This window comes from Dama dama, chromosome 14 (genome assembly GCF_033118175.1).
Source record: "Dama dama isolate Ldn47 chromosome 14, ASM3311817v1, whole genome shotgun sequence".
NCBI lineage: Eukaryota > Metazoa > Chordata > Mammalia > Artiodactyla > Cervidae > Dama > Dama dama.
In genome coordinates, this window is record NC_083694.1 from 70,574,947 (window position 1) to 70,587,234 (window position 12,288).

The window sequence follows — 12,288 nt, forward strand, 5'->3', positions numbered from 1 at the left end:
AAAGAATATAGCATGTATAAAGTCCTTAAAACAGTATCTGTACATGTTACACAATTTAGTAGGACTCCTTCTCAAATTCTCCTCCTACCTCCCTTAGGACCTCGTTCAGGTGAGAATCTTCCTACCCTCTCATATACGAGAGTAACCTGTGCCGGCTCTTCCCTTAGGATGGACCGTGGAGTATCACAGTGAGAACATGTAAATAACATGGTTTATGCTTTATGTTCACGTGTCATATTTGAATATAGCTTCTGCTGGTTTCCATTCCCTTGTTTAGCCCAAAGGAATGATATTTCCATATGGAAGTTACAAGAAATAAAGTCATCAACCATGCTAATGAAAGTCTAAATTCTACTTTAACGACAGCTATATCTGCACCATTAATTACAGAATGCCAAGGAAAGATGGCTGTTTCAGAGAGCAGGGGCTGTGGTTATTTCCTAAGTCCTACATGAGTCGCACACAGTGAGAAGTTGTGAGGGGCTGGAGCTCAGCACTGAGGAGAAGAATCCACAATGCCTCCAGTACCAAAGGGGAAAAGCTGGGAGAAGCAGGACAGAGCCATGGGGGGAAAAAAAATCTGTGACTTTTGGAAGTTAAAGGGTCTTGGAAGCTGAAGTTTACCAGGCTGCTCTTTGGAAATAGGAAAGAATTAAGGAAATAGGTTGGCATTAAAATTCAGGCAGATACAAAGGAATGTAGGAAATTGCAAGTGACTGTGAGTCGGAAGAAAAGAAGTTTGCACTACCTCTCGTGAGATTTCTGGACCAAAGTATGTAAAGAAAGGAGATAATGCATAATTCACTGTGTTTTGTCAAGGCCAGTGAGAAGATTCATTAAAGATATTCACCAAAACTCCTTATATATGGTATTCCCTCAATGAATGGTAATGATCAGTAGTTATTATTTTGAAAACCATATTTGATTACAATTAATTATATAAGTTCATGCACCTCCCCAACAATTAGATTGCAAGTTCCTCAAAGGCAGGAACCAGATCTATCTTTTCAATCTTAGTGTGTGTGTGTGTGTGTGTGTGTGTGCGTGCCTTGTGTTATTATAATGCCTGGTGCATAACAGAGACATAATAGGCATCATCTGTTGAAAGTAGAAATGATGGAAGAAAGGTTCAAGAGGACAGAAATGATTTAGATATGGGTTCTACCATGTAGATCACAAAAAGAAAAATCAGATGATATGGGGAACTACATACAGGAAATGGACTATAGCCCACCAGGCTCCTCTATCCATGGGATTTCCCAGGCAAGAATACTGGAGTAGGTTGCCATTTCCTTCTCCAGGGGATGGATCTTCTGGACTGAGGGATTGAACCCATGTCTCTTGCTACCCTTGCCTTGGCAGGCAGCTTCTTTACCACTGAACCATCAGGGAAGCTCTTTTCTCTTTACAACTAAGTCCCTGTTATTGCTTGCTTTCAGCATTCCCCTCAATCCATCTTGCAATTGCAAGGTGGGGCCTTGATCCCTCTAGTTACTGTCACTGTGCTCACTCTGGGACTTTCAATTGTCTGAATCACCTGAAGTTCCATCAAGGTCATCGTTAGCCTGTATGACATCTTTGTACACATTTGAAAAAGATGCCTCTATTTACACATGGATAATGGATACAGCCACAGGCTAGGGGTTCTATCTGGCGGGTGGAGTGTCAACTGGGTTTTAGCCTTCTCCCACCTCTTCCTCCTACTACCCCCTCCACCAGGTACGAAATAGAACCTAATGCAGTTATACTTGGTGGACTAGGGCTCCCCTGAACTTCAGTTATAGCAGCATACATCTATCAACAGTGTATTTACAATGTGTAAGTACTGGGGTAGTGGGTAAAACATGATCCTTGCCCTCTTGGAATTAATTCTATTACTAAGGAAGTGGCAATGGGCAAAATGGTTGAGCAAAAGGACAATAAAAAGGAAATAATTGTGTGTTTATAAGCCACTCAGTCCAGGGCATTTTGTTACAGTGGTCTGAATGAGTGGGATACACTGCCTTTGAACCCAGCACCCGTCAATCACCAGCTATGCTGCTTTTAGCAAGTGATCTCGCCTTTCTAAGCCTCCATTCTCTCATCTGGAGAATCAGGATAATGCCATTACCTCCCACAGAGCTTTGCTGTAAATGTTACATGGAATGCAGACATGTACTATAGCCTAAATATTTGCATCCTTCTCCCATTTTATATGTTGAAATCCAGTGCCCATTGTGATTGGTATTGGAAGGTATGACATTTGTAATGTGCTTAGATCATAAAGGTGTAATCTTCATGAATGAATTGGACTAGTGCACTTGTAAAGGGATCCCACGGGGTTCTCTAGCTCCTTCCACCAAGTGAGGACACGAAGAAGTCAGCATCTGCAGCCTTGCAGAAGGCCTTGCCCAGACAGAGAGGCGGGGTAGTTGAGAGGACATGACCACCTGCAAGCTGGACCCTGGCAATCAGAAGCTCCTCACACCCTCCCCTGCCCTTGGAATATATATTCTGTCCACTCTTCCCACAATGGGAGCTGTCCCAAAGACAAAGCCTTGAGAGAGCAGAGTGTTGTTGGGACCCTTTGGTTGGTGTTAAGTGATTGAGTTAAGGCTTCTGTATAAACCATAAGTTTCTGATGGGCAGGTGCAGAGATCTACTTGTTTTACAGATGCCCAGGACAAGCCTTGTATGTAAGTTTCCCTGCTCGTTAAAACTGCCACCTACCTATCTAGAGTGGTCTGCCTCTTCCTTTGGTCTCGCCTTGCTCTCTATGTAGAGAGGTCAGTTCAGGGACCAAAAGATACCAAATCTGCCGGTGCTGTGATCTTGGACTTCCCAGCATCTAGAACCATGAGAAATACTTGTCTATTGTTGATAAGCTGCTCAGTCTATGGCAATTTTCTCTGGCAGCCTGAATGAGCTATGCATTTCATATATTTTGGGCATTATTATTATCATTCTCCAGCTAATCAGTGATATAACCATGAGGAGAATGGAGACATCCTTTTGGAGCAGGCATTCAGGAACGGCATCACCAAAGCAGTATAACTTGAGCAAGCACGGTAACATGAAATGCCTCCAGGGAAGAGGCAGGAGCAAAAGTTCCTAAAATAGACCAGATCTGAAGCAATAAGGGGTGGTGCAGAACATGACAAAGTACAGGAGACATCCAGAAGCGTTCAACTTCAAGTGTTTGGAAACAAACGCTACAGTCTGCAGGATACAGTCTGCCTCTGCAGGATGGGTAAAAATATGCAAAAATCGGCTAAAAAAAATCCCCAGTCCTCCCGGAAGGCTTCTTTTTCTAATCAACTGTTGTCACTACTTCTTTCTCTTCCTCTAGGGGTGTTTGTGAGAGATCTTGAGCCTTCAAAATTTCTGACAACAGCTTCCCTTGATAATGGCACGGGTCCAAAGCTACAAAAAGCAGAGCCACTCTGTGTTCAGACACTAACAGTGCTCCATGCCAAACTCTCAGAAATTCTAGGCCTTTCCTCTCCCCTCACCCCCGACCCCCACCAAATCTGAGATGAATTGACTGCAGAGACTTCTTGCTCAGAGTACATTGTTTGAAAGTTTGTGTCATAAATGTATCGATCCTGCCCAGTGCTCCCAAACAGAATCTTGATGTTGAAGCACTCCTTTAATCAAAAGTAAATTATGTACGGGCCAGGCAGGTCAGCTCAGCCAGCCTCACAAAAAAGGCAATCCATCATTTATTCGTAAATGTCAGTGAAATCTGGGGATCAATATGTGTGCCAATGTGGATTTTGTTTATTATTTTTCTGTAAATATCAATGCCAAGAAATATTTTGAGGGAGCACATGGGCGGCATGGGAAATCAGAACCTAACCTAAGGTAAGCAGTGGAATATTGCCAAGTGGATTTGGTCTGCCTTTTTGGAACTCTTTTGCAGGCGAGAGCTGGACCCCTGGGGAGTAGAAAGGAGACACTTACAGGTGTTTGAGGAAGTTCTAGAATTATCTCCTTTACAAGGAGGTGGAAATGGCTTCTCTTGATACACTCTGAGGAGTGAGTTTGGGTACAGAAAATAAAAGTGACTCATAAAGATCTGTTTCATTCACAGACTCCCTGGAGACAGAAGACAAGGAAAAATCTGCAGTTCGGTCCTATCCCTTTTTTGGCTTATCCTGATCAGAGCACCGTACATATGACGTTAGAGTCCAGGCAGTAGAAGCAATAAGCCATTTTTTGAGAGAAAGGACCTCGTTTAATACTTCCTATTGTTTTCTTTGACTAATTCTAGAGGCAATAGAGAGATTTTGAGTCAGTGAAGAACATGGTCACAATACTACTAAGGAAAGACAAAAAACATTTTAGTAAAGAATATTGGAAGACATAAGGGACTGAAGGCAGAAAGGTCACTTGTGAAGCCCAGGCCAGAGGGGTAGACATCACTTCACAGTGGAAAGATCACAAGCTATCAAGTCAGACACCCGGGACTGAAGTTGAGTTATTGTTCAGTTGCTAAGTCATGTCTCTTTGTGACTCCATGGACTGCAGCCCACCAGGCTTCCCTGTCCACCTCGTGTCCATTGAGTTGATGATGCCATCCAACCATCTCATCCTCTGTCACCCCCTTCTCCTCCTGCCCTCAATCTTTCCCAGCATCAGGGTCTTTTCCAATCATGTGGCCAAAGCATTGGAGCTTCAGCTTCAGCATCAGTTCTTCCAATGAATATTCAGGGTTGGACAGCAAGATTAAACTCCTTGCTCTATTAATTATCATATGTAAAAACTTGTGCAAATTATAGTACCTTTCTGAGCTCAGTGTCCTGCTGTATAAAATTAGGTTAATAAAAGCAGATGGATCGGTCAACACAGGCTAGGTAATGCTGCGATAATAAACAATCCCTTGAGTCTCTTAGAAAACGTCTGTTTTCCTCTCCTGTTTCACACCTGTCCTGGGACGCCCTGTGACTCTGTGCTTGTTCTTCCTCTCAAATTGGGCATGCTTTACTTCAAGGGGTTCAGGAAAGTACAATCTTACACTGTGTTCAGAAGGAGAAGAATTGGATACAGTAGGAGAAGAATTGGAAACACTTTGTAAAAATGTAAAATCCATCATCTCTAAGGTCTTTAGCACCATTAGCTATTACAGTGACCTCATAGGACTCGGGGTCAAATCAGAAGTAGCAGTGTAATATGAAGGAGAGTGTCTGGTGCCTGACAGAAGGTGAATAAATGATGGCTTCTCACACCGAGTCAGTACTTTTTTAAAGAAATGGTTGATTGATTGATTTCTGGCTGTGCTGGATCTTTGTTGGTGCTCTGGCTTTCTCCAGTTGCAGAGAGCAGGGGCTATTCCCTAGTTCTGGTGCGAGGGCTTCTCATTGCAGTGGCTTCTCTTTTTGCGGAACACCAGCTCCAGGGCATGAAGGCTTCAGCGTGACTCCCAGGCTCCAGAGCACAGGCTCAATAGCTGTGAGTTGCTATTAGTTGCTCCAAGGCACGTGGGGTCTTCCCTGATCAGGGTCAAACCCATGTCTCCTGCAATGGTAGACAGATTCTTTATTGCTGAGACACCAGGGAAGCCCTGAGCCAGTCCTTTGATGTCAGAATCTCAAGACTCGGTTTAATTTGAGGCACAGAATAATGACTTTATCGGTATAAAGAGGGGAATGATTAGACTGTGGGCTTTGGGGATTAATTTATTGCAAGTATGGCAAAGCTGGAGGCTTTAAGACCCTCCTGGAGATGATGCTAAAGGTCCAGGCACATCATGAGGACAGAAAGTACCTACCGCTATATCTGGGGTCTGGCAGTGCTGCGGGGTGTGAAGCAGAGATCTCTGGAAAGGGAGTCCATGAACCTGCTGACTATTTTCATGGCAAGATTGGTTCAAACTGTAGAAATCATACAGTTAGTACGCAGTGTCCTTGAGAACATTTACCCTGATTTCTTCCCGTAAAATTTCTTCCTGGTCTTTGTGTCTCCACTGGGAGTCTTGCAATTGTGTCATCGTGGATTAGGTAATAGGAGACCAAAGATCTGGGGCTATTACTCAAACTGTCTCTGTGACCTTGATTAAGTACTCTTCTTTCTTCTCTAGGCTTCAGGAGACTCATTTGTAAAATAGGAAAGTTAAAAATCCATCATCTCTAAGGTCTCTTTCAACATCAGGTTTACAGTTTTTGGACGAGCATTGGCAATGAGCACAAGATGACTCTCCCTGTGTGCAAGCGAGCTCTAATAAAAGAGCCTAAGAGTATGTGACTTGGTTTGAGCACGTGTGCTTCCCTGGGCCTGTTTTCTCCATCCTCTGAAAGATGAGAAAAGGGAAAAGTAGAATAAAGTCCGAGTGCATTTAAGTTCTGGGAATTATTTTAAAGTATTGGAGATAAAAGGGCAGAACCCAATTCATGCTTTTTTTCATTTTCAGGTTTGGGAAGCTCCCAGTAAACCCTTCAGTAGGCTGCCCTCAATCTTTGTTAGCAGAGCTGAGAGAAGTCGGTGAGTTTGCTCAGATCCATGGTGCCCCGGTAGCAGCAGAATTCCCTAATAAGGCCGGGATATTGTCTTGTTCATGGCTGTGTCGTCAGCTCTGAGAACAGTGGGTAACACAGTAGATGGTCTACAAAAGTCCCTGGAAGCGAATATATGAACCGTGGAGAGAAAACTAGTCATCTGTGGGTCCTCCCACACATGGTCTCATCCAGTCCTCTTCTCTCAGGTCAGAATTCTTTCTCTTATGTGTGTCTCCGGCAGTCGCTTCACCATCTTTCCATCCACACCTACTAAACATTTAATCCTCGCTTAGTCCTAGGACACACCCTTAAGGAAACATACTCTAACCTGTTTAGCCCCCTAGTGTACAGACTTGCAAACTGACTTGTACTGAGTCTTCCTTTTCTGAGAAACAGGTTTGACCTCTTCGCTAAGCATATCTGACGGACCTGGAGGAGCATCCTTCCCTGTTCTTTTCTCTTGATAGAAAAGCAATCTAGTAATGGATGATAAATAACAGCACATATTCTTGCCTCAGATGAGTAATCAAAGGAAATAATGAAGTGTTTCCAGTGACTATTTAGCTTTATGCTCAAGGAAGATTTTGGAACCAGACAAGCTGGTATGAAGTTCAGCTTCATACACAATTGCCCATGCCAGTTGTGAAAACTTGGCAAGTTATTTGTGTTTTCTTAGCTTCCATTCTCTCAAGCCTAACACGGATGAAAATAATAGTAACACTTTAGACAGTCTGTAAAACAGAGCCCAGTGTGAGCATTCTTTCATTCATTTATAAAACAAATATTTATTGAGTGCCTTCTATGTCCCAGACATTAATTTGAGGCTCTGGGATATAACGTTTGGCAAGCAGACAAAAATCTCTGTCCTTATCTTGCTTACCTCCTAATGCTTAATAAAGCTTAGCTGCTCTTTTTATTTATTGTTTTAAATGTTATGCTCAATATGAGTATTCCAGAACTTTTATCTAGATGAAGTATTTTTTTGTCTAATTGCTGTCGGTCAACTGTATTTACTATTAACTAACCACAGGGTGCAGGCCTTGTGTAGGTGTCTGTATGGATGCTAAGAAAGGAGGAAGGGCATATTGAAGTCGTTTCCTCTGCCTTCAAGGAGTTTGCATGTGTGTGCAAAGACTACCAAGCACAGAGGTCACCTGGATTTATTCATTTAGTTTTGGCTGTGCCACATGGCCTGTGGGACCTCACTTCCCCAACCAGGGTTTGAACTTGTGCCTCCTACATCGGAAGTGTGGAGTCTTAACCACTGGACTGTCAGGGAAGTGGAGGTCCCCTAGATTTTAGAAACATGCCTAAATTAAACACACCACCGCTTTTTGCTTGTTCCTAATTACTCTGCAGTAATACTAAGAAGCTGAGTGGATTTTCAGCACTGTCCGTTGTCATCTGCCCAGAAAAGCCACTGAACCATTCTCAGAGGTCCCGGAGGAGAACATTGGAAGCTGTGTGTGAACATCTCGGGAAGAGCATACTTTACTAAATAAATGGATGCACGCTTCTTAAATTATTGACAGAAGTCCTTGTCAAATCTCTGACAAGGGAACAAGCAGACTCATGTCAATGATAGGTATCGGACACGTAACCTTCCCACGTAACTACATGACTTCAGACAGTTCGGACCTCTGATGGGAATATCAACGATCTCCTTAATTCAATCTCTATTTGATAGGTAAGAAAACCGATGTAGAGAGGGCAGGTGGTTTTAGCCAAGATCACACAGCTGGTGTACCGACGGCCTGGACTACAGTCTCAGCAACCCCACTATCCACTCAGTGCTTCTGCAGCCTCCCGAGGTTCTCCTTGCGTCCGAGGGAAAATGTCCACAGCTCAGCCGGTCCTTTTACGAAACCGTTTGTTCTGGGCTCAGGAGGAACTGCACAACAGGAGGAAATCTGAGAAGGAGCTTTCCCATACGGAGGGTGCTGACCGTGAGATTAGACACATTTTCAGTTGTAGGTGAAACAAAGGAAAGCTCGCTTTCCTAAGGAGTTCAGAAAGCAGCTGCCGGCTTTCCCTTGCACGCCCTCTCAGAGTGGTTTAACCGGGTTTTCTGGACAGATCGCAATGGACAGGGATGAAAATGCACTCCTGTTCTTATGACGGAGAGGAAACTGGGAACAAGCAAGAAAGGGTGGTGTGCATTTAAGTTTTGCATTTTCTTAATTCAAGAGTCCTTTCAGTCCTCACTAAGGGCTTTGTCACCACGGAGGAGGCAGTACTCCAGACTCCCCCATTGTTGACTAAAGCTGGCTCTCAGGATCCAGATTCATCTGGGAAAGTGCTGAGAGATTTTAAAAGGAGGTGCCACCTAGTGGCCTCTGTGAGGATCAGCAGCGGCAGCAAAAGAGGCTGGTCGCTAAGGACCGCAGCTGCAGCCATTTGTCTCAGCTCTTGACTCAATGGCCGGAAGAATCAGTATGTTTATGTTGGGAGCAACCTCCAGAGATTTCCTGTCGCGACATCTGCCTCCTGTCAGCACGGATGATACGTCTTACTGGTATAATGTTGTGTAGGACACTTTTACTAATATTATCACGTTTAATTCTCACATCAGCCCTGTGAATTTTGATATAATCATTATCTCTATTTTAAAGATGAGATGATCAGTCTTAATTTAAGTGTCTTAAAAGCACACAAGGAGTGAGAAATTAATGAGAAACTTGAACCCAGGCTTTTTTGCACAGAACTTCCCACTTGGAATCACCCATTCACCAACCGCCCGGAAAACCTATGGGGACTTGAAGACTTAGAAGAAACATGTTCACCCCCAGTGGGACACCCCAGCCCTTGCACAAGTGCTGATTAGGTCAGTGTTTGGAACCAATTTTCCATTAAAATATTTGAGTTAGGAGAGTTTTTACCACCTGAAATTTCATCTCCAAATTTTCCCTCAAGAAATAAACAAATCAAACAGTCTTGGCCAACAGGAACGAGGTAGCATTGACAAAGACCAGTGGTATCAGAGAGGGGGCTGTGGTGTCCATGTGGAAGTGACCGATGGAGCCGTGCTAGAATGCAGAAGAGGCTGCTGGCTGTGTCAGAAGAGTCTTGTAAGAGGAAATTAAGCCGGATATAACCTCACTGTGGAATCGCTGGGTACATCTCAGGTCCCGGGTTTAAATATTCAATAGTCTTCAGGGAGAAAATGAATTAATGAATAGGGTCATCTGACAGGAGGATGAAAAAAACAGTATTTGAAAAGTAAAAGAAAAAAAAAAAGTAATCTATCCCATCTGCTTGCTCAGCCCCTCACAGGTAGGGGAATGTGTCTAGGCTTACCTACCACTCCCTATCTCCTGTCACCCTAGCCCCATGACATTTTCATCCCACCCCGTTTTGTCTCCTGATACCTGGGCATTCAAGGACAGCAGCTCTTAGCGGCCTGTGCAGTCACAGGCCATTCTCTGAAAGACAAGCAATCTTGTGCAGCTTGGTTGTTTGAGAAAGGAGGCATTGTTAATGGAGGTCTTGACTTGTGGGCTGAAATAGCCAGCTAGGGATGTGTTTGCTTTTCCTGGCCATTACTTGTTAGAGAAAAATATACTTATAAGGGATAAAATCATCTCCTGTTCCTAAGGGATCAAGCCCGACAGGAAAGTTTCTGAGATTCAAGCCAGAAAAGATTGCAAACCTCAAGGCATCAGCAAGGCTCCTCTTCTGAACACCTTGCAAGGCTTCCCACCTGAAGTTTGGGAAGGGACCTTCCCTCCCCTCAAGGAAGAGGCTGCTCCTAGTGTCAGAGGCATCCCTAAGAGGAAATTAAGCTGAATATAACCTCTGAAGAGTCTGCCTTCCTTTCTGTGTCATCCTTTAGCAAAAGCAAAGAAATCCAAGCCGGGGGTAGAATTAAGCTAGATATGTAGTGTTTGTTAGTGTTGGGGTTTTGACTGGCTGTAACGTGCAGCTTGCCCTCAACCCCATTTTCCTATATCTCAGCTGATTCTAACTCCATCAGGGCAAGCAGAGAGCCTCCTCTGGAGCCTACTTACTAACCTGGAGCCTGAGTGTCAAAACTCATATATATTTAGCCTTTTCCTCATGAGGGAATTTCCATCAATTCCTTATCTATATCACAGTCACCTCCCCTGCTTCTCAGAATTCAGGAAGTCTGGTATAAATCTCCATGGTCTAGGCAAACAGAATGAAGCAGGAGCTCTTAGGGGTTAATAAAGGTGCAAAGCGTTCTTCATGTCTTTGTTGTACGGGTCTTGCCTCCTCCTTAGTCTTAGATACCCCAGAGTGACTTCAGAGCCCTTTCCTCTGCTGAATAATCTCTCCATTGCTCTTCAGGGAGGGTTGTTCAGGATCATCTCACAGACAACAATGTTGGTGGATTAACTAGACTCTCAGATTTGAGACATTCCCTTGCCTCAGCTCATGTGTCTAGCACTTTGCTAATCACAAGAGCAGCTAGGGCACCTCAAAGACCATTAACAATTAATGCCACACACTCAATCAACCCAAGATGTTTTAAAAAGTTTAAAGAATTTATTATGTGTCTGGCATCTTTCTGAATACTTAGAATTTGTTTATCAGGCAACAAAACAGTAAACATCCCTGTGCTCATGAAGCTTTCATTATAGTTCATGAAGGCTTTTGCCCATTTGCCTATTGAAGTTTTGCCAGAGTCTGACATCTGAATTTCTTGTTTCTACTGATGAAGGGCTTATTTGTTCTTCTCCTCTTATCATGGCAGTTCTCCTCATGCCCAGGTCAAATTTCTGGCCAGTCTAGTTCATAATGTCTTTCTTGGTTGTCTCTGTCAATATTTATGCCAACACATTGATCTTATTTACACTGTAGGCAACTTGGTGTTGTTGGAAGAACAAAAGATCCAGAAGAAACCTAAGCTTGAGTCCACTCTCCACCACTCACTAGCTGGGTAGCCTTAGTCAAGTCTCTATTCCACTTTACTCATGAGTAAAATTGATTATGGCAGTGAAAAGCTGGAAGAAGGACCTCGGTCTTGTCTTTGAAGAAAGAATTCAGCAAAGAGATCAGGATCATGAAAAAGTTATAAGCGTTTATTAGAAACAAAGTACATGTGGAAAAACAGAATATGTGTGAAAGAGCACATCGGCGAGCTCAGAGTGGATTGCCCACAATAGTGGCAGGTTCAGTCTCAGTCGCTCAGTCGTGTCTGACTCTTTGCGATCCCATGGACTGCAGCACACCAGGCCTCCCTGTCCATCACCAACTCTCAGAGTTTACTCAAACTCATGTCCCTTAAGTTGGTGATGCCATCCAACCATCTCATCTTGTCGTCACCTTCTCCTCCTGCCTTCAGTCTTTCGCAGCATCAAGGTCTTTTCCAATGAGTCAGTTCTTTGCATCAGGTAGCCAAAGTATTGGAGCTTCAGCTTCAGCATCAGTCCTTCCAATGAATATTCAGGACCAGTTTCCTTTAGGATGGACTGGTTGGATCTCCTTGCTGTCCAGGGGACTCTCAAGAGTCTTCTCCAACACCACAGTTCAAAAGCATCAATACTTTGGCACTTAACTTTCTTTATAGTCCAACTCCCACATCCCTACATGACTACTGGAAAAACCATAGCTTTGACTAGACAGGCCTTTGTTGGCAAAGTAATGTCTCTGCTTTCTAATATGCTGTCTAGGTTGGTCATAACTTTTCTTCCAAGGAGGGGCAGGTTAGGTTGCTCATCTAGGGGCAGTTTTCTGGGTTGTCTCTGGCCAATCATCTTCATATCTGGTCCTGGGGTGGGCACACCTCTCAGCCAAGAGGGATTCCAGCTGGCATCTTCTCTTTCCTTTTGCCTTTCTTCTAGACTGAGGGTCT